We start from the raw sequence: 20494 nt of genomic DNA on the forward strand, positions 1-20494 counted from the left end.
AGTGAATCCCTATAATAATGATTTATCTTGCGCTATGATTTCTATTAGTTATATATTGCTTGTAAATTTTAGATTTAAGTGAGGTCACGTACTCCGAGCAATCGAATACGGGTACGAAACTGCAGCACCGATGCCTCGGCCGAGTCAATTTTGGCGGGAGGAAACGCAACGGCCATGGATGAACGGAATTCAAATTGAAAGATTTTCCGCGCCATTTTAACGCGTAGCGGATTTTATTTTGTGTGTGTGCGTTGTGGATTATTTTTAATTGGATTACCGTCACTCTGCTACGGATTGAAACAACTTTGGATAACTCTTGGGGAGGTGAGTGGAATATTTTTTCCTCTGGCTGCGTGGCAACCTATGCAAGCTAACGCGCCATGTGGTTATGGCGTTGTCCTTTCATTGGGAACGCGCAATGTTTACGAATGTCTGAGCTCTCTCCTCAGGTTTCGGTATTCTCATCACATGCCATAATGTGGTACACGCTATATTAGTTACGTTAAGACTATACGATATTCTCTGTGTGTTCGCGCTAGCCAACCGAAGACCCGTGAACGCTACGAACACCATGCGTCCACCAACATGTGAATTCTTGTTGATGTTTCGTGTTCTGTACGACAAACGCTCGCAGGTAATTCTGTTGCCGGCTCTCTAACTCGCGGAGGCTAGCGCGGCGGGCAAATATTACAAAAAATTAGGGTCTAAAAGCCATCGGGCGTAATAGCAGAAGTCTTGATCTTGGGCAGCATGATTTGTTAAGCCTCGTAGACGCTGTTTACTTTGGGAAATGTGCGCGCTGTTCGCGTTATTTGCGCGCGGGGACCCACTTTTTCGATCAGGGTGGTCGCGAAAATGGCTCGGAGCGTTCCAGAGAAACACACTGCTGACCTTGCGCGTCCACGGGATTGGGGTGAACGGCACCCGAAGTTGATTGAGATTAGGACGTGCTACAGTAAGCTCGCAATTTTATTTATTGGGTGGTCTGTTACGCCCGATTCGCCTCACGCGTGGTAACTGCCGGAATGAGGCGAAGAAGAAAACTATGGCTCTTTTTCTCGCGCTCCAGCGCCTCGCGTATTCCGGTCGGTGAGGAATTTCGCGGCGGGTAGTAACAAGGCGCCCCACGCGATCAGCTGACGGCGCTTCGGAGATCTCTACATCCGGGTGACTCAGAACCGACATACGCAGACGGCGCTGCTGAAAATCCCAAACTTCGTTCTTCATTCGCGCCTCCGGCTAAGTTTAGACCGTTCGGGAACTATTAGTGCTCTAACCAACTGCGATTTGAAGCATTTATTTGCATTTTTGCTTTGGTTCAAGCAGCATATCCGACCGTCGCGTCGTGTTGGTTCGTTTCTCGCCCTCTCTCGTTCCTCTTCTCTCTCTCTATCTGTTCCTCTCTCCCGAGCCGACGCAGCCCGCCGACGTCGTCTGCCGCCGCCGAGGACGCCATATTTGCATGAAAAACACAATGGCGCCTGCTTGGCTCGGCGGAGAAGACGATGTTGTGGTCCGTTTTGATAGCGGGGGTGGACGCACTGTTGCTGGGTCGGGCGGAGCTCGGTTCCGTCACGTTTGTGCGTGTACCTCTGCCGCCCGTCGGCTGTTTCTTTTCCTCCTTCAATGGCCGCCTGGAACATTTTCTCTCTGTTTGGCTGTCTCGAGGGGAGGGAGGGAGGATTTGTTTTGACGGCTGGTGTGTGGTGGCGGCTGTCCCACTTCCGTTGTCCGACGCTTGGTCGGTTTGACCGCGCTGGCTGTTTCTGAGGGCGCCTCCCCCTCTCCGCCACCCGCGTCGGATGTCAACAAAGCGGCGTGGGTGTGCGGCATGTGCAGGCTGAGGTAATTTCGGGAAATGGACGAGGCTTCTGGGCGGGCCGTTGCTGCCTAAAACGTAACTCTAATAACAAAAAAAAAAAAAAAAAAAAAAAAAAAAAAAATGTATGTTCGAGGCAGGCAACGTGGATACTATTTGTTTCATTATCAGCCCGTTGCTCGTATTCATGCGGATTGGTGTGGAGCAGCTGTTGCAGATAAAAGCGTTCGAGATTGCCTGTAGCGGCCAGGACAGACTCAAACATCGTCCGCGTCTTTATCTAAACTTCCCGTGTAACAGCTGGTTAAAAAAATTGTATTGTGAAAAATGTATCAATATCAAATACGCTCGGAAAAAAAAAAAAAAAAAAAAAAAAACGTGTGGAGAACACGCATAGGGAGAATAGACTATTTTTTTTTTTTTTTTTTTAATTCCATGCATTCGCGCGTTGCATTGTGCGTAAGGTTCTGTGTTTTCGGCGTTTTTTTTTTTTTTTTTTTTTTGGGGGGGGGGGGGGGTTTAATGCTTTTTACAGATTCGGCGTTTTTGTGTAAATTGGTTAAAGTCATTACAAAAAAAAATTGTTCTAGCATTTTTATTTGTATTGGTAGGTAACACCTACATTATTATAATTTTAAAGGGATTGTCCGGTCGAAACCGAAAGTACTCAAGTTCTTGCGCTCGTTACGTCGAGGGAGCCTTCATGTAGACAAACGTCATTTTTATTGATATATGATCTCCCGTTATTAATTAAACCTTTCATGAGCCTCTGCACCGAACTGCACCCCGAATTTCGCCAGTGTCAATAGAGAGTTTTAGTAGATCGTTCCCATGACTCCGATAACGATATCCCGATACTTCGCCGCCGCCTCCCTTGTGCATGCATAGTATCGTTATCGGGGCTATCGGAGGTATCGGAACGATCTACTAAAACTCCCTAATGGCTGACATCCGTAGGTGCTCCGTGACGTCACCATAGAGTTATTATAGGCCGTGTTCCAAAATTTACTCGATCTTACTCCTGGGTAACAGTTTGGTACCTTAGCGTTCCAAAACTTACCCGCGTTCAGCGCTTTTCAGTTTGTGTTGTCACGTGACACGACCCGCCGGAGTAACTCTGATGATTATTAGTAAAATAGCGCAAAACAACAAGGAAGAAAGGGCGAGATAGACAGGAAGGGCGCTAAACTGACAACTGACATTTAATACAGTCTATAAAGGAGGAGAAGAAAGAAGCAAGAAGTTACTGATGCTGTTGCTTAAAAGAAAGAAACGTACACCCTCAAAGTTGTTATACAGAAAAATTTTAAAATAAAATGTATGAAAAAGGTGAGTTGCTGATGACATTTGTGAGTGAAAAAAAAACAAAAAAAACGCAAGAAATAAGAGAGAAAGAAAGAAGGAAGCAATAATTTTGAAACAAAGGAGAAAATTGCAGAGGTGCAAGATCGGTAATCGTAGATGATAAAAAAGATGAAGTTTGAGACCAAAAAGGAACCCGAGGTTGCAGGCTGAATACTTGTAGTCAAGTCATATGATTGAGGTAGTAAAGTTCCTTAGGAGATAAGGCGATCGATGGGGCACTGACGCACACCGCCCCGCGAGACACGATTGTTTGAGCTTCATACAACTCTCGTGTTCTTTTGGACCGAAAACGTCTTAGGATTTTGGTTTGGCTAAACAATGCTGAGCACATACAGTCCCTTGCGTGTATTGCAAGATGGCCGGCTGGTGACGATCTCAAGGCTAAGGCATGTTCTCGCAAGCGTTCATTGATGCATCGGCCTGTTTGTCCCACATATATTTTGCCGCAGGTTAAAGGTATTTCGTACACCACTCCTCGTTGGCAGTCGACGTATTGTTGCTGGTGTCTTACTTTGCACTCAGCTTGCTGTGGTTGGAGATGGTTAATTCTCGGACACAACCGCCTAAGTTTATCTGGTGCAGAGAGTGCCACTTGGACTTGATATTTTGAAGCAATCTTTTTTAAGTTGTGTGTAATCTGATGAATGTATGGCAGCACTGCTGGTCGTTGGTTCTTCTCTCGTGTGCGCACTCGTTGTCCACTGTTGGTGAGTAATGATTCGGCGACTTCAAACAAAATCGAACTCGGGAACCCAGATGACTTGAGGCGCTGCACTTGAGCTTGAAAACTCTCAGCCGCGGAATGTGTGCACGACTTTTTTAAGGCTGCACTCATTGTACTTTTGACAATTCCTCTCTTGATGATTTTGGAGTGAGCTGAGTCGTACTGAAGCAGGCCTTTTTTGGTTCTTGGCGAGTATTTCCAGCAAGTGTGCCTGTCTTTGAACATCAGATGAAGATCTAAAAATTGAAGGCTTAAATTCGTTGGAGTCTCATGGGTGAAATTGAGCCCTTGCCCTTCGCTCCAGAAAGTGGATTTGATGGTGTGGATTGTTTGAGCTTCATTTTCCATGGGTCTCATTGAAAGAAGCACTAGATAATCATCCACGTATCTGAAAATGCGTGAGACTTGCCCTTTGGTGAGTGCATTATCGATGGCCCGATCACATTTTGAAAGGAAGATGTCGCAGAGGACTGGTGCCACACAGGACCCGATACATATGCCTTTCCTTTGTAGGTAAGACGTACCTTCGTACGTTACCACGGTGGCGGTTAGGTAGAACCGTAAAAGTTCTAGGAAAGATTCTACCTGTATTCCACTTTCATTTTGAAACTTCGTAATCCCGTTGGCCTCAATACATTCGTTTACAGCTGTAAACAGCTTGTTGTGTGGGATTGAGTAAAAAAGTTCCTCCACATCAAGTGAAAATCCGTATCGTACCGTTGCATCATTCAGTTGTAGGTGATGTATGACCACTTCAGAGTTAGGGATCAGGAATGGATCATTTAGTTTGAGGTTAGACAGATGTTTCATTAGATAGCAAGTCTCACGCATTTTCAGATACGTGGATGATTATCTAGTGCTTCTTTCAATGAGACCCATGGAAAATGAAGCTCAAACAATCCACACCATCAAATCCACTTTCTGGAGCGAAGGGCAAGGGCTCAATTTCACCCATGAGACTCCAACGAATTTAAGCCTTCAATTTTTAGATCTTCATCTGATGTTCAAAGACAGGCACACTTGCTGGAAATACTCGCCAAGAACCAAAAAAGGCCTGCTTCAGTACGACTCAGCTCACTCCAAAATCATCAAGAGAGGAATTGTCAAAAGTACAATGAGTGCAGCCTTAAAAAAGTCGTGCACACATTCCGCGGCTGAGAGTTTTCAAGCTCAAGTGCAGCGCCTCAAGTCATCTGGGTTCCCGAGTTCGATTTTGTTTGAAGTCGCCGAATCATTACTTACCAACAGTGGACAACGAGTGCGCACACGAGAGAAGAACCAACGACCAGCAGTGCTGCCATACATTCATCAGATTACACACAACTTAAAAAAGATTGCTTCAAAATATCAAGTCCAAGTGGCACTCTCTGCACCAGATAAACTTAGGCGGTTGTGTCCGAGAATTAACCATCTCCAACCACAGCAAGCTGAGTGCAAAGTAAGACACCAGCAACAATACGTCGACTGCCAACGAGGAGTGGTGTACGAAATACCTTTAACCTGCGGCAAAATATATGTGGGACAAACAGGCCGATGCATCAATGAACGCTTGCGAGAACATGCCTTAGCCTTGAGATCGTCACCAGCCGGCCATCTTGCAATACACGCAAGGGACTGTATGTGCTCAGCATTGTTTAGCCAAACCAAAATCCTAAGACGTTTTCGGTCCAAAAGAACACGAGAGTTGTATGAAGCTCAAACAATCGTGTCTCGCGGGGCGGTGTGCGTCAGTGCCCCATCGATCGCCTTATCTCCTAAGGAACTTTACTACCTCAATCATATGACTTGACTACAAGTATTCAGCCTGCAACCTCGGGTTCCTTTTTGGTCTCAAACTTCATCTTTTTTATCATCTACGATTACCGATCTTGCACCTCTGCAATTTTCTCCTTTGTTTCAAAATTATTGCTTCCTTCTTTCTTTCTCTCTTATTTCTTGCGTTTTTTTTGTTTTTTTTTCACTCACAAATGTCATCAGCAACTCACCTTTTTCATACATTTTATTTTAAAATTTTTCTGTATAACAACTTTGAGGGTGTACGTTTCTTTCTTTTAAGCAACAGCATCAGTAACTTCTTGCTTCTTTCTTCTCCTCCTTTATAGACTGTATTAAATGTCAGTTGTCAGTTTAGCGCCCTTCCTGTCTATCTCGCCCTTTCTTCCTTGTTGTTTTGCGCTATTTTACTAATAATGAACGACCAACTAGCCCGCCAGCTCACCTTATTGCAACTCTGATGATCCATTTGGGTAGGATTTGGAACACAACCATAATGTAGGCTAGAGGTTCAAGTGGCGCTAGTGTGCTGACGCAAATTGAAGCAGACAGCAACCAGTCCGGTAATGCATTTCTATGGGAGAGAGTGAGTGCATTTTCTCCCTGCGCTCGACCATAAGAGCAAATAACCCGAATAATTCCTACGTAGTAGGTAGCTTGTAACATTTCTCAGTCAGGCCGATGAAATAATTGGTCAGTTACGGCGTTTATCTTTCAAATTCATTGCATTAAAAACTGTGCTCTAACGGTTCCTTACGTGTATTTATGTGCACTGTCGGACACTGTTAGCTCGAACACGACGTCAGAACTTTTCAGCATGAGGGATATACGTGCCAAACCAACGAAGGACATCTGGAAATTAAGGGAGACGGCAAGAACTACGCAGTAACAACACTGGATCAGTAACTACCCGTGCATGTACGATCAAAATAAATTGAAGGCCACGTAATATATTCCGATTTTCAATAAGTACCGCTTTGTTCTTTCTGCTCGTGAAGATATGCGAAGATGTTTGTTCTGCGTTGGAAACATCACCCCCACGCTCGAAACCTTTGAGAACAACTGCCCGACAAAAGCTGTCCGGCAGAGAAAACAATACGAAGAGACACCTGTCGTAGCCCCGATACTTTATTCTTTATTCTAATGTTTTACAGGACTGGCATATTATCAATATATAAGTGTCACCGGGATGCTGGCGAGCCTTGAACACACTCTATATTCCTTTCGATTGTGATTTTGCGTTGAATCGTCGTTTGTCTTTACACACCTGCTGCAGAACAGGTGTTTGGGACTGAAATGTAGCGTAGGTAAAAACATCGTTCACCGATGAAGAACAATGCGCTAACTAAAGCAATTACACTTTTAGCATGTTAATCAAGCTATATACTATTCGGTACGACCCTAATAACCAAAGCGTTCCGTGTTATTTTCCGGCGAAGAGACAAAATGCACGCGCGTTTTCCCATAGGAATGCATAGCAGCACCGCAAAAGTAGACTGGTTGCTGTCTGCTTCAATTTGCGCCACGGAAGTCGCATAGACACTAGCGCCAGTTGAACCTCTAGAGTACATTATAATAACTCTATGGACGTCACAAAACGCAAAGGTTTGTGGATGGTCGGGATAACAAGCGTTGGTCAAATGGATGTATTGTATTATGTTTCGAATTATGTAGTCTTCTAGGCTGTAGCCTACTGAGATACGGTTCTTTTAATGCAGTTCTCAAGCATGTGCAAAAAAAGTCACGCCTTTTAGGAGGAAATTACTCGCAGACAGCCATAAGCTTCGAGCAAGCGTATGGCGTTTCGCGCAAACACAACTGCGACAGCCACCGATCGAACTAGGGGCACTTGCAAAGCAAAGGATGCAGATTTTACCTCTGAAGCGGCATCTATACTTCGTTTCAGCTTCGGTCCAGACGCAGCCGATGCTACAAGCGCGAGCATGTGGCCCAGACCAGTGCTTGCACTGCACGAGCGCGCGTGCTTGGCAGGGATGCTGAAAGCCCGGAGCTCACGCTTGTAGCTTTGGCTGCGTCTGGACCGAAGCTGAAACGAAGTATAGGTACACGAAGCGGCATCTGGGTACACATGTCGGCGGATCCACTGGATCGGTGATGATGCTGCGGGTCGTTCCCTAGGAGGCGATGTCCGTAGGTCGAAGGCAAACGGCGAATCGTTCGAATGCATGTCGTCACTTGACTTGGACGAGCTTGGTGAATCGTAGCCACGCTCCATTTTCACACGTGGGTCAAACAGAATCCGGCTGATCGCGTGCTAAATACAACTTTTGGTACCGCTTCCAGGTGGCCTAGCTGTTGGTTTCGGTTTCGCTTCATAAACTAATTGATTAATCCGATTTGGGCGAGGAGTGGATGGACGTAGTTTAATGTCGTTGGCACAGCATCAGACCTCAGCTTACGAGCCTTCTGTCCGGATAGAGCTCAGCTCGTAGCTCTCTTCTGTGAGATGATTGCTGCATACGCGGGATCTCGATCTTGACGGGAACCTAGTCCCTACGCACGGCGACGATCGACTTCGCTCGACAGTGCACGTCTCGCGGAAAGATGTGGAACGTCATGTCTTGGGCTCGCATGTGCTGCCCGGTGATGGTGGCAGCCAACCGCGCAACAAAAATCTCGCCCAACCACGAAAGAAGTCGAGCACAACAACAAAAACGAAGCACGCTGCGGCGTTTACTCGCAGGCAAACAACGAGACAAAAATGCTCGCTTTGTGTTTTGTGACGTCAGAGCTTCAATGTTGCCAACGAAAGCAGCGTTTACGCTAGAATGCGATTGGAGCAGTATAAATTCAATTACTCATGCAGAGGGCAGATATTGCACGTACGACGCGTCTCGAGGCAATAACGATGACATTCAATTGCTTTTTCGAATACAAAATTTGACCGGACAATCCCTTTAAATTTCAAGGAAAGTCACATATTCGAAAATGCATGCACTGTATTTGTTCGTGACGGGTTGTCGTAAAAACGAAAGCGAATCGAAACCAACACCGTGACCATTGGGTTCCCAAGATACATTGCGCGGCACAACGGCGCTAGTATCGCTTCGATTTTGCATGAGGTATATTAATGGTGACAAGCTCGTCGCGATTTGGTGTTGAAATACTTGCCTGTGGCGTGCACGAGTACAAGAAAAAGTGTAGATGCCCCGTTTGTGCTACGTCGGTATAGTTTGCGTCCTGTAAAGGCTTGTCCAAACAAGATACTACAAGGAACGTGAGGCGACACGGCTCCGTCAAAAATCGGTGAAATTGAAGCGTCCGGCAGTCCGAGGTCTGTTTAGACACCGGCCAAGCGAACGTAAAGATTTTCCTTCTCGCTTCCTCTGATCTTCGGTGACCTCTGTTCTCGTCAAAATTGACGTCACACGCCGCCTGCCAATGCTGTCCATCTGCTCTGCGGGGCCTTCGAATCCTTGGCTGTGTTCCAAAATTTGCTCGATTTTACTCCAGGGCAAGCGTTTTGTACGTTCGCGTTCAAAAACCTACCCGCGTCCAGAGTAGCTCTGTGTTACCACGTGACACGACCCGCCGAAGTAGTTCGGATCCATTGGATTATGATTTTGAACACAGCCCTTCCGTTTCCCGTTTTCGAGACCTGAAGAGCAGCGGAGTGCGTGTGTGTGTAGGCGTTGTGAATGGAGGTTTTGTGTGTGTGTGTGGGGGGAGGGGGGGTGGAGGGGAGGGAGGGAGGGAGGGTGGGAGGGGAGAAGAAGAGAGAGAGCCAGTTGGGTACGCGCACATGGCGCATTTGTCACTGGCTCAGAGTCGTATCGCCTCCAGAGGTCGGCATTTTAGGTCGCCCTCACTCACTTCACTCTCACAGCCACACTCACCTTCAGCCCCTCACTCACCCTCACAGTCACACTCACCTTCAGCCCTTCACTCACCCTCACTGAACCTCACACACTCATGGCCCTCACGCACTCATCGCCCTCACAACTCTCAGCACTCATACCCCTCACGCCACTCACTCAGTCATACCCCTCACGCACTCATGGCCCTCACGCCCCTCATGCACTCATGGCCCTCACGCACTCATACCCCTCGTGCCCCTCAGCACTCATGGCCCTCACGCCACTCAATGCCCTCACGCACTCATACCCCTCATGGCCCTCACGCACTCATACTCCTCACGCCACTCATGGTCCTCACGCACTCATGGCCCTCACACACTCACGGCCCTCATACTCTTCACTCCCTCACGCTCCTCACAGCCCTCACCGGCCCTCACTCATCCTCACACACATGAATTTTCCTCGTTCAGAAACTCACTCACCCTCACCTCGCCTGTAAAGATGAGGATGAGTGAGGTTTGCCGAGGTATGATCGCCTCACAATTTCCGGTAGTCCTTTTTTTTTTTTTTTTTTACAGGCCTTTACGCCGTGGTCATGTTAGCAAAACCAAGTGATTCGTTGGTACATATACAGCGTGTGGTTAGCCTGCCATAGGGTATGGCGACATTGTTACATGCTCTAGATGAGAAATTTAGTCATTGCAGTACGACTGCTAGAGAGTTTGGCCATTCATTGGGAAGTATAGAGACAAATCAGAAGGCGCCATTGGCCGAAAGGGGGCTGGGCGTGTTCCAGGGCGTCTTTGCAAATTCGAATATGTGGCCAACCAGAAGTCGAAAAAAAAAAAAATACCCTGGCGGTGGTCGCGAGAAACACACTTAATAAATGCATCGAAGTAACTCTCGGTGATTGAAAATATGGTGCACCTGATGTTTCAGTCACGGTCATCTAGAGTCATGGAGGAAAAGTGCGGCTAGCGAAACGATCGACATAATTCGTACGCCAGGCAACGAGGGCCGGGAATCTGCCGTCCGAGCGGTTACACTAGGGATGTCGCGAACCGGTCGAGGTTCGGCTTTGATCAGGTTCGATCAGGTTCGACTTTTTCTAACTTCTCGTGAAAAGTTCGACAAAGGTTCGACTGCTACGCGACAGGCTGGCTAGTTGGCTTCCGATTGGATGGTGATGGCTAAGGGACGAATTAAGGGCAGCGCTGATCGGTTATTCAAGTTAATACGGTAAAACAAAAATTAAGTTGTTAACTTCAGTGATTAGAATTAGTCTCTGTTAATTACAATTGTTCATAAAATTAAAGTAGCCCTTTGCGTAAAAAAAAAAAAAAATTCTCCAACCCTGACATGCCTTTATCAAAGTCTGGCCACACTGTCCTCAAAGTCGAACCAGTTGAGTCTGGTTAAAAGGTCGAAGGTCCGTCGAACCAGTCGAACCCCAAAAGTTGGACCTAAAAATCCGATTCGACAAAAGTTCGCGACTCCCCTAGGTTACACTCTGTCCGAGCAAAAGAGAGTTGAGCGGCACATTCCTTTATTACATCTTTCTGCATGGTCATGATCGAAACATCACGTGTACCCCATTTTCAACCATTTAAGGGTTACTACATTTAACTCTTACGCGCTTATTAAAACCAAATGCCTATTATTTAAAACTGTTTCTCGTTACCACCGCTAGGGTATTCTTTTCGGCTTCTGGTTGGCGAAGAGAGCATGTCAAGCCCTCTTTCTGCGTCTGGTGCACGCCCTGGCTCTGCGCGCGCCTCACATTGACCAAACTCTCTCTATACACGGCTCTAACCTCGGGTTTTCAACGTGCACCACGTACTATACATGGCTTTCACCGGCGTCACACCACGTACTTTTGACCACCATGTAAGAGGGAGAGAGGGAAGCTGCTTTTGTAAGAATTTTGAGTGACGAGTGTATCTTTTATAATCTTCAGGGAGGAAAATAGCGACCTTTGTGAAAATCCGGGAGACGCAAAAGAGGATCCTGGTAAGAGGGGAGCTCCTTCCCATCTTCACTGGTGGCTATCGGAGCGCCCTTTGCATGACGTCACGTGCAAGCCGTTTGTGTGGAAGCCTTTTCTGTTTAGGATTGGTTCAGCGGTGATAGAACCCGTAGAGCAACATTACGAACATGATGGTGCGCTTTTGACGCTCTCGGATGAGGAATTTGGGTTCTGCTGCTTTCCTTTGTATCGTATGATCAACAGTGGATTCTGGATCTTGCCAGTCGCCTCCTCTGCGACCCGTTTGTTTCGGCTGCCTCGGTCCATTATGCGTTTGTCAGTCGACGTTAGACATCGTCTGTCTGGGCTTCGCCTTAAAGATTTGTTAAAATGGCCTACTGTTGTGAGCCCCGATGCCACTCGGATGAAAAAAAAAAAAAGAACCCTGTAGGGCTTTCTTGGCGTGAAGTCCCCGCTGACATTGATTTAAGAGAAAAGGGGCTTGCTGCGATCCGGCTAGAAAACTGGTCACCGAATGCGACGTTGTGCAACACTAAGGTACGCACCGAGCACCGAAATGCATGCCGTCTGCTTCTTCCTATCAGGACAATCGGAGCACCAGAATTCCGTTAGGGCCAGATACCTATCCGAATGCGCGGGTGACCTGGTAACATTGAGCGGAACGACCAGGACGGATCATTCATCCATTTATCTATCTAAACGACTCTGTTCCAGTGGCGCACCTAGCGTCAAAACGTTGCACTTTTGGCGACGGCAGCGGCCCATTGCTTTCCGGCTCTGCGTATGGAAAGATCTAACGTCGTCGCCACTGCGCATGCACCGATCCCAAACCGCGTTTTGGATTGGCTCACGTCTACGACGCCATTTCTTTGCGTGCGCAAAGCTTTGGGGTACGCTATTCGAAAACTCGCTGTTTTGTAAACTCTGAATGAAGTCTCAATAATACAATGTGCATTCTTCTTTTATTTATTTTTTTAACTGAGAAGTCTTTAAAACAAAAGTCAAACTTTATTATAATTTTCTTTCTCGATTTTTAACTCGACCCCCCCCCCCCCCCCCCCCCCCCCCACACACACACACACACAATTTTTGTTCTTCCGCCCTTCCTGGCCGCAGCCTCAAACTTTAAATAAAGTAACAAATGAAAGGCAGAAACAAGGGAAGTTAAACGTGTTACTAACCAATCAAAACCCGCGTCGACTTGGGTTCTTTCGGTCGCGTCCCGGCCCGTTCGCCCAGCTTCGCCCGAGGGGATTTAATTTTAGCGTTTGTTGACTTTTCCCCGCCGTGTTGACACGTTTTGCTTGCAACTGAGTAACTGCGCGTTGTTTGCCCTGTACTGGGGGGGGGCGAATGTTGCCCAGTGGAACATTTTATACAATTTCTAACGGAGCCGCGTCGGCTGAGCCGAACCTTACGGTATCCGGTTTAGACGGCTGAGCATTCATTCGCCAATCAGTTTATTTTGTCAGGGGTATTTGGCTCGTTTTCTTTTTAAGAGCCGGTTTTTCTAACGCATCACTTTCAGAGGCGTTGAGTAGCCGGGGCCGTTGGCACGAAACGAGCGTGAGCGAGGTATAAGAAAATCTGATCCCCCTGAATGCTCTGGTGCTATTCGGGAGTTGATTTTTGGTTTATTGTTTCTTTTGAATGTAAAGCGTTCCATATGTTAAAGCATTTACAAATTATTATGCCTTAATGCTTGTTGAGAGATTTGTGCCATATGTTAAAGCATTTACAAATTACCACGCCTTAATACTGTTGAGAAATTAATTGTGTTCAGTGCACTGCCCTTTCATTTTTTTTTCTTTTCTTTTCGAACAGAAAAGGAAACAAGAAATAAAATGTGTATTTTGTTCGTCTTAATATTCCGGAAATTGTACATCTCTAGGCAACTCTTGTGTTTCCGGGAGTGCTGAACGAGGGGGCGCGGGTCGAGATCCCGGAGGTTTTGTTGTTTTTGCGATCGTTTTGTCTACGCAATACGGCTTCTAATGACAGTGATGTCATGGCTGCGTCATTTGCGCTAAACTGCACTGACGTAACCCTGTTCTACGTCCATCTACATTTCACAGATGACTTTGAGCAAGATATTGCGCCGAAAGTTAATATCTCCTTTGCAGTACCGTAACTAATAGCTTAGGAGTCAGGCCCCACTACACCGCGGGATCGTTATGGTAAACTTGTGCGAATTTAAGAAGAGAGAGATAGAGAAAAAAAAAAGAGTCGGTTATTGTTTCGAATAATCTACTGTTTGATTTCATCTTCCCACTGAACAGCGACAGGAAATGTCGCATGGAAGTTCTCCTGTGCCGCCTGAAAGTAGTTCGCTCCCGTTCGACACATTTGCTCCGTTTGTGGGGAACTTTTAACTATCATCTACTACGTCGATCATGTATTCCGGAACGATTTAAGGATCATCTTCCATTTCACGCTACGTTCTTACTTTAGCTCCACTCATCCACGTTTACATTTTCTTAAACTGGATAGTTGCTCCAGTTGCAACTGGATTCATTCTCTTTTTAGTCTGTTCCAACTATGTTTAGTTTGGTGCTCAATAAAATTCGCTGTTGCTGCGCCACTAAACTCCTAATCGTCATCATCATCAACTGAACAATGACAGTGCTCGTACGTTGCTCTATGTTTGTCATTATTTGTGGCGTGTTCGAGTGCGTTACTGTTAGCTCCGTTGAGTGCGTTTCTTACCGTGCACTGGTGCACTGCGGAGAAGTGAGTTGAACTGGCCAGCCCACGAATCCTAAGATAGTATATTCCCGGTTGAATTAATGAGGCTGAATTATATTATGGTGCTCCCAAAGTTATTTTTACTGCTCTGAAACGGACCTTTAACTGTTGTAAAAAGAAAAAAAAAAGTGTTTAAAACTGACTTTGACCAGTCATCGCGATCAAACGATAATTATCCCCTTTTTACATCTCCGCCCGTGTTGTTCGTCAGCATAAAGTTGGAGTCCCTTGTTCATTAACTTTCCTTCCTAACCTAACCCTCTGTTTGGTTGCTACCAATAGTGACACTCACCTGTTTCGTGATCATACCGCTAACCATCTTTGAAATGATCCATGACTAGGCGGCGGCTTGCGCCACCTAGCCAAAACATTTTTTTTTTTTTTTTAGTTTCTCCCAAATCTTTGATAGAGAAGAAAAACTCCAATGACACCTAAGCGCTTCTTATGAGTTGTGAATGCGAGCATGAATGTCGTTCTTCCGCTCCCTTAGTTCGTCTGCGGTGTACTGGCGTGGACGGCCACGTTTCGCTACTGCCGAGGTTGCCGAGCGCGCGCTCTCGTGAAGCGGCCACCAATAGCTATCTAGGAGCCCTTTTGCTCAGCCAATAGGAAAAAAGCATTTCTCCCGCATTTTTTTTTTTTTTTTTTTCGCTTATAGACGCCGCCGGCTCCGCTCCATAAAATAGTTAATACTTTCGCATTAAAAAAAAAGAAGAAAAATATTAGTCTTACCAGGAACTGAGGAGCAGATTGGAACCTTGTAATGGGTTCCCGCTTGTCGTCAGCGTCGTGAAGTGTGCGTACCTAGATTTGGACATCCTCAGGCAGACTCGTCGGCGAGGTATTCCGGGCGCCAGCTTCGAAAGACGCAGGGCCGTGCGACGGGTGGGTTGTCGAATAACCACGACTCGGGGCACGTTCTGCCGCAGAACGTGCGTCGCGAAAAAAAAAGTGGTTCCACGACCGCACACCGGTATTGGCGCGACGTGCGTGATCAAATCGTCGTTGTGGTCGGATTTCTACGACTGGCAAATCGCTCGCTATAACGACGTCTTTAAGGGGATGAATTATGCTCTCGTGGACAGAATTAAGAGGCATGTCATCCTGTCAGCTTTGACAACCGCGATAAGAAAAAAAAGAAAAAAAAAGTTTAACAGCCGTCTCGGTGGCTTCGAGGCAAAGCGCCAGGCTACGGATGGACATCGCAGGTGGCGGGTTCGAATCCCGGCCGACCTGTGCCTGCAAGTCTGACGGAGGCTTATTGCCTAAAAGGCGCCGTATAACTTAGAGTTCGGTTGCACGTCAAAAGATCTCCAGGGGATCTAAGCTAATCTTCAGGCCTTTGCTGGGGCGTGCCAGATGCCCTTGGTGGGTTTGGCACGTGACACCCTCAAATTTGACTTTGTCAATTTTATGCGATGACCCCAAGCTTTTTATTACACGTATAGACGCTTTCAGCGCGCGCCATGGATTGAGCCGCCATAGCCGACCTTCTCTTGTCTTACCGAGATGCCGAGCCACTGAAGCGGACTTTGACAAGCCTGCACAACGGCCTTGGCTGGGGAGAAGGACACTGTAGCACCTAAAGTGGTAGTAACCTGTCCTGCTGTCGCAATGATGAAGTGAAGCGAACGGAATAAGAGGAAACAAAAACTGAAGGTCGGTTATGGCGGCGCCCTTGCACAGCTGCCTGAAAGCGTCTATACCATCGAACTTGTTGTTCGCAACTGACGATAAGTAGCCAGGATCACAACTCGTGACGTCACGGCGAGGTAAATCTTCATCGTGCTGTCGCCCATAGGATCCGTAAGAGGGCGCCATCGAACCATGTATTCGAAGCTTAAATTGTAGAACAAAATGGCTAGGTGGCGTCAGCTAGCGCCCAATCCAAAGGGCTCAGCCGGATTCATCCATCCATCCAGCCGCTAATTGTGCTCTCATCTAAGTCGAAACAGGCAGCGATCCACGGCTGGGGTCATCGGCCGTAGTTCACTATCCAGATTCCTCTTCTATGTTGAACTTTCACTGTCTCGATTAAACTCTCATGGCGCTTTGATCACCGGAATAAAGTCGCCACATCTCGGAGGATTGTCATTCGACTACTTTTCGTAATAACCTGCGTTTCGTTAAATGATTAATATAGCGTAATATTACGGCTACTCGAGCACTGTACTCTTTAGAATGTTAGGCTGCCACCTGGGCCCTGAGGGTATTAACTAGTATTACCATATTTCGATGGCTGACCGATTTTTGGCTCTATGAACATTTACGACGTTCAATTTGCTTCGGTTGTTAGTCGCCGCTAGGCACTTCGCTTTGGCATTTTTCGGATCTTTCGGAATTTTTTCGACACAGCTGTAGTCTTGCAACTGGTGTGCAGCGCTATGAAAGGTGCACTCGCGCCACCGTAGCGCCTAGCTCTTACCAAATGCTTTGCGAGAGAGCGAGCGCTGCCCGAGGGAAGGCCATTCCTGCACGCACGCGCTTGCGCCCGTGCCTTCCACGACGCTTCGCAAAGCTGGAGTTTGGCGCAGACTTTTTATAGGCGATTTGACGAGATACTTTTTTTTGAGGATTATCATGATAGCTTTTCTTTTTTTTTTTTTTTCCCCGTCGTGATCTCTTTTTTTAGTCTTGCCTCAAGCGCCGTCATCTAGATGTAGTAAGCACACGGTGTTCAAGGTTGTCCCTGCCTTTTCTTTTTCTTACTTTCTCTCTTTCTTCGTTTTCTTGGTGGGGTTTCGAAAACGCGTGTACAACTAGAAAAAAAGTTTCCGTTCGTTTGTACAGCGGACTTCCGAGCGCAGAAGAGACCGAACGGAAGGCGCACGTTTTCTGAATGAAACAACCTTGGGTAACTTGGGGCCCGCCACGTGCTGCCTGGTGACTCGGGAAAAGCAAACACGTACGTGAAATAAAGCGGGTAATGTTCTGTTGTTTTTCTTGTTTCCCAAGTTGCGGGCATAGTGTTGCTGGGGAAAAGGTGCCTTTTAAACTTGGCGTGGAAAGTACGCTGGGGTTTTAAGCTTTAAAGTGACAAACATGGCGTGACATAATGCGAAATGCGATGCAGCAGACGCTGTTCGTGCTCCGTTACTTACCGGTGGGTGTCTTCATACAAACCATAAACGTAGTAATGTGAGTTCGTTCTGAGCACGCACTCTAAACATCGCCCCCAAATATGGCGTCCTCTGAGTACCCCCTATAAGAGGAAAAAGAAACTGGAGGTCGGTTATGTCGGCGCCCATGCAGAGCTACTGCAAAGCGTGCATATACTCCGTTTCGTACTCAGTGTCATGGCACGTAGCCGGGGGGGGGGGGGGGGGGGGGGGGGGCATGCGGACTGCCTCCCCCGCCCCCCGAAATCTTCCATTTTGCTGGGGCGTCCTCTCCCCCTCCCCCTCATACAGCATTTTGTCATAAACCCCCCCCCCCCCCTCAAAAAAAAAAAAAAAAATCCTGGTTCCGTGCTTGCTCAGTGTACGCGACGCTGTCGAAGCTCCATGGCGCGTGCACGTGGCTTCATCTGTGGCGGTTTCGTTTGCGCGAAGAGGCGTACGGATGATCTGCGAGATGAAAGCCCATGCTCCCGTCAGCTGCTTTGATAACACCGTTTGAGCACTAAGTATGAAACAGAGTATAGTTTTTCCGAGGTCCTGCGGAATCGAGAAAGATCGCCTGTCGCACACACCGCGGTGTTTTTTCTTTTCAAACAAGCGTGCACGTTGCCCTGCGGTGACTGCTGTGATCTGCAAAAGTGGGCACGATCATGTGGCGTTGTCGGCACGGTAGCTGGCTTTGGTCCGCTCAATGGCGTCTCGCCGGCGTGACAGGAACCCCCATGAACCAAAACTTGACGAGCGACGACGATGGAAGAGGCGACCTTGACGGGTGCCGCGTAGACGGTGTCACCTAGAAAACAAGGCCCGCTCATGACGTCATCGTAGGTTGATCCCCGACCCCTAGCGGCAAACGCGCTGGCGGAGGCAATGCTGACTCAAGCTGTAGGTGGTTCTGCATGGATCCTCTAGTGATGACGTTTTGGGGAGTCTCTAGTGTGGGCTTCTTGAAAATCTGTGCCTATTTTCCTCCACGATGAATCCTAGTCGGCCATTGTTTGGGCCCGCACCCCGAGCATGTACTGAACACGAGGGTGGCGTCAGCGTTGACTCGGATTCAGTCGAGGGCTATCCAAACAGGTCGGGTTTTCTTAGGCCCGAACGTTTGATCGAACGCCGTTTCGTCGAGCACCGTTTCGTCGAGCACCGCGTCATCGAACGCCGTTTTATCGAATGCTGCCTAGTTGAGCGGTAGAAATCTTTGATCTAGGAAATGATTTTATTGTAATACCGGAAGGATAGCAGTGTTATGATCATCATTATGATTTATAACCTTTCTTTTCCTACGAAGTTTGGAACTCGTAGTAAGAAGCTTTATTTTCGCCGCTACTTTTTTCATTTTTTTCCATAGTAACCGCCGATTTGTGCTTTTAATGTGGCCAGTAAAAAACGGAAAAACCGATTTCAATTTTTTTTTTTTTTTCTTAAACCTGTGATTATCAGGTGCAGGGACGAAGGTACGTCGCTTCAAGAGTGTATCCTCGTCCTTGAAGAGACGTATTCTGCTTCAAGAACGAAGCCGTCCTTGAAGCAATGACCTGTCTTTATGTCGCTTGGAAGATGAAATATGTCTCTCCTTTTTGTGGAAGTTTTCATAATCGACCGAACCGTGGACCTTCCGGCTTTTAACCTCTCTTTCTCTTTCCTTTTCCCTCTCCCTAAATTTGATGTTATAAAATTTAATAATCACTCTCTCCCCTCTTCGTTTACAATATTCCTGAGGATAGAATGAGAACACAAGTGTACACTTAAGATAAATACAAAGTAACAAACGCGCAGTGCAGATAGTTATATCCCCTTTCTCCACGTATCTTTAATCCGTAAACAAATGAAGAGGGAACGAAATGTTTGGGGGAGAAGCACTCCAGCTTCTCTTGCCTGAAAGCAGTATGGGGAAATCGGTGGCCGAGTGGACTAGCGCACACCAGCTCGGAGCACGTGGAGCGAAAGCTCGCGCTGCAGAACCCAGGGATCCTGGTTTCAATCCCCACCCCTTCCCGTTTCGATCTGGATGAGCATCGTACCGGCGCGCGGTCGTGTGTCACCGCCACAGTGTGATCACCACTGAGTGATGCACGTTAAAGAGCCCAGGCTAGCAGCCGTACTGCAGTGGCTAGGCTGCTTATCTATTGGTGACGTGAGCGATCGAAAATGTCGCTGTGGTCGGCCCACCAAAATTGGCCGAATGCTGACTGTGACGTCGGCAAAGGATGTCTCATCGACGGAAATAAGAGGAAAGTAAGAATTTCAATTTTAATGGTGTTTGCAGTGTTGCTTTGAGAGCGCTATGATATCGGGCTTCCACCATGCCATTACAAACAGCATCGAACTTGCTGTTCACAAGGTAATGACGTCACGAAAGGTAACCGAACGAGGGCGCCACCGAAACATCTCGCCTAAAGCCCCTTGATAAAAGCGTTTTTTACAAGTACCGCCAACCATTGTTGTGGAAGCGCGCGAGACACGTGCCATGAGCGGGTGCTCCGCCGCCATTCGCTTCCAAGACCCGCTCATTTCAGTGCTGTGCCGCCATTTGCTTCCAAGGGCCGCTCGAGACATGGGCCTCGTGCACTCGCGCATTTGACGCTACTTGCAAGACGAACGCAAACACATCGAGGGGCTTTAATCTCGCCGCTAATAGTGGGTAACAATGTCGCCATGTTCTGGCGACATAGTTACCCAAATTAGCCGTTAGTTGTTTTACTGTATAGACGCTTTACACACGCGCCAGATTGAGCCGCCATAGCCGCCCTTCTCTTGTCTTACCGAGATGCCGAGCTACTGAAGCGGGTGTTGACGGGTCTTCACAAGGGCGTATGCTGGGCACAAGAATACAGTAGCATCTAAAATGGCAATAACCTGTCCTGCTGTGGTAATGATGAAGTGAAGCGAACGGAATAAGAGGGAACAAAAACTGAAGGTCAGTTATGGCGGCGCCCATGCACAGCTGCTGTAAAGCGTCTATAAACAACTAACGGCTAATTTGTTTTGTTTGGGGGACTATGACGTCAATTTCGTTGCGTGAGCTAGCGCACGTATACCGGCGGCTGCTGGCTTATGGAAAGATCGTGCGCCACTTATACACACTGAAATGTTTGCCTGAAACACATGATGAAAAAAAAAAAAAAATATAGACCCAGAATC

At 47.3% G+C, this 20494-nt stretch overlaps 1 protein-coding gene across 1 annotated transcript in view; it reads left to right on the top strand.

The window, feature by feature from the left end:
• The first annotated feature begins 123 nt into the window (after positions 1 to 123).
• Positions 124 to 20494, top strand: part of LOC8039608 (dual specificity tyrosine-phosphorylation-regulated kinase 1B) — a 161128-nt gene continuing 140757 nt past the window's right edge. The window contains exon 1 of the mRNA XM_042293046.1: positions 124 to 324. The gene's annotated coding sequence lies outside the window, so the exon portion shown is untranslated. The remainder of the gene's footprint in view (positions 325 to 20494) is intronic.

The sequence above is a fragment of the Ixodes scapularis genome, unplaced genomic scaffold, assembly GCF_016920785.2.
Source record: "Ixodes scapularis isolate PalLabHiFi unplaced genomic scaffold, ASM1692078v2 PGA_scaffold0__279_contigs__length_252992795, whole genome shotgun sequence".
NCBI lineage: Eukaryota > Metazoa > Arthropoda > Arachnida > Ixodida > Ixodidae > Ixodes > Ixodes scapularis.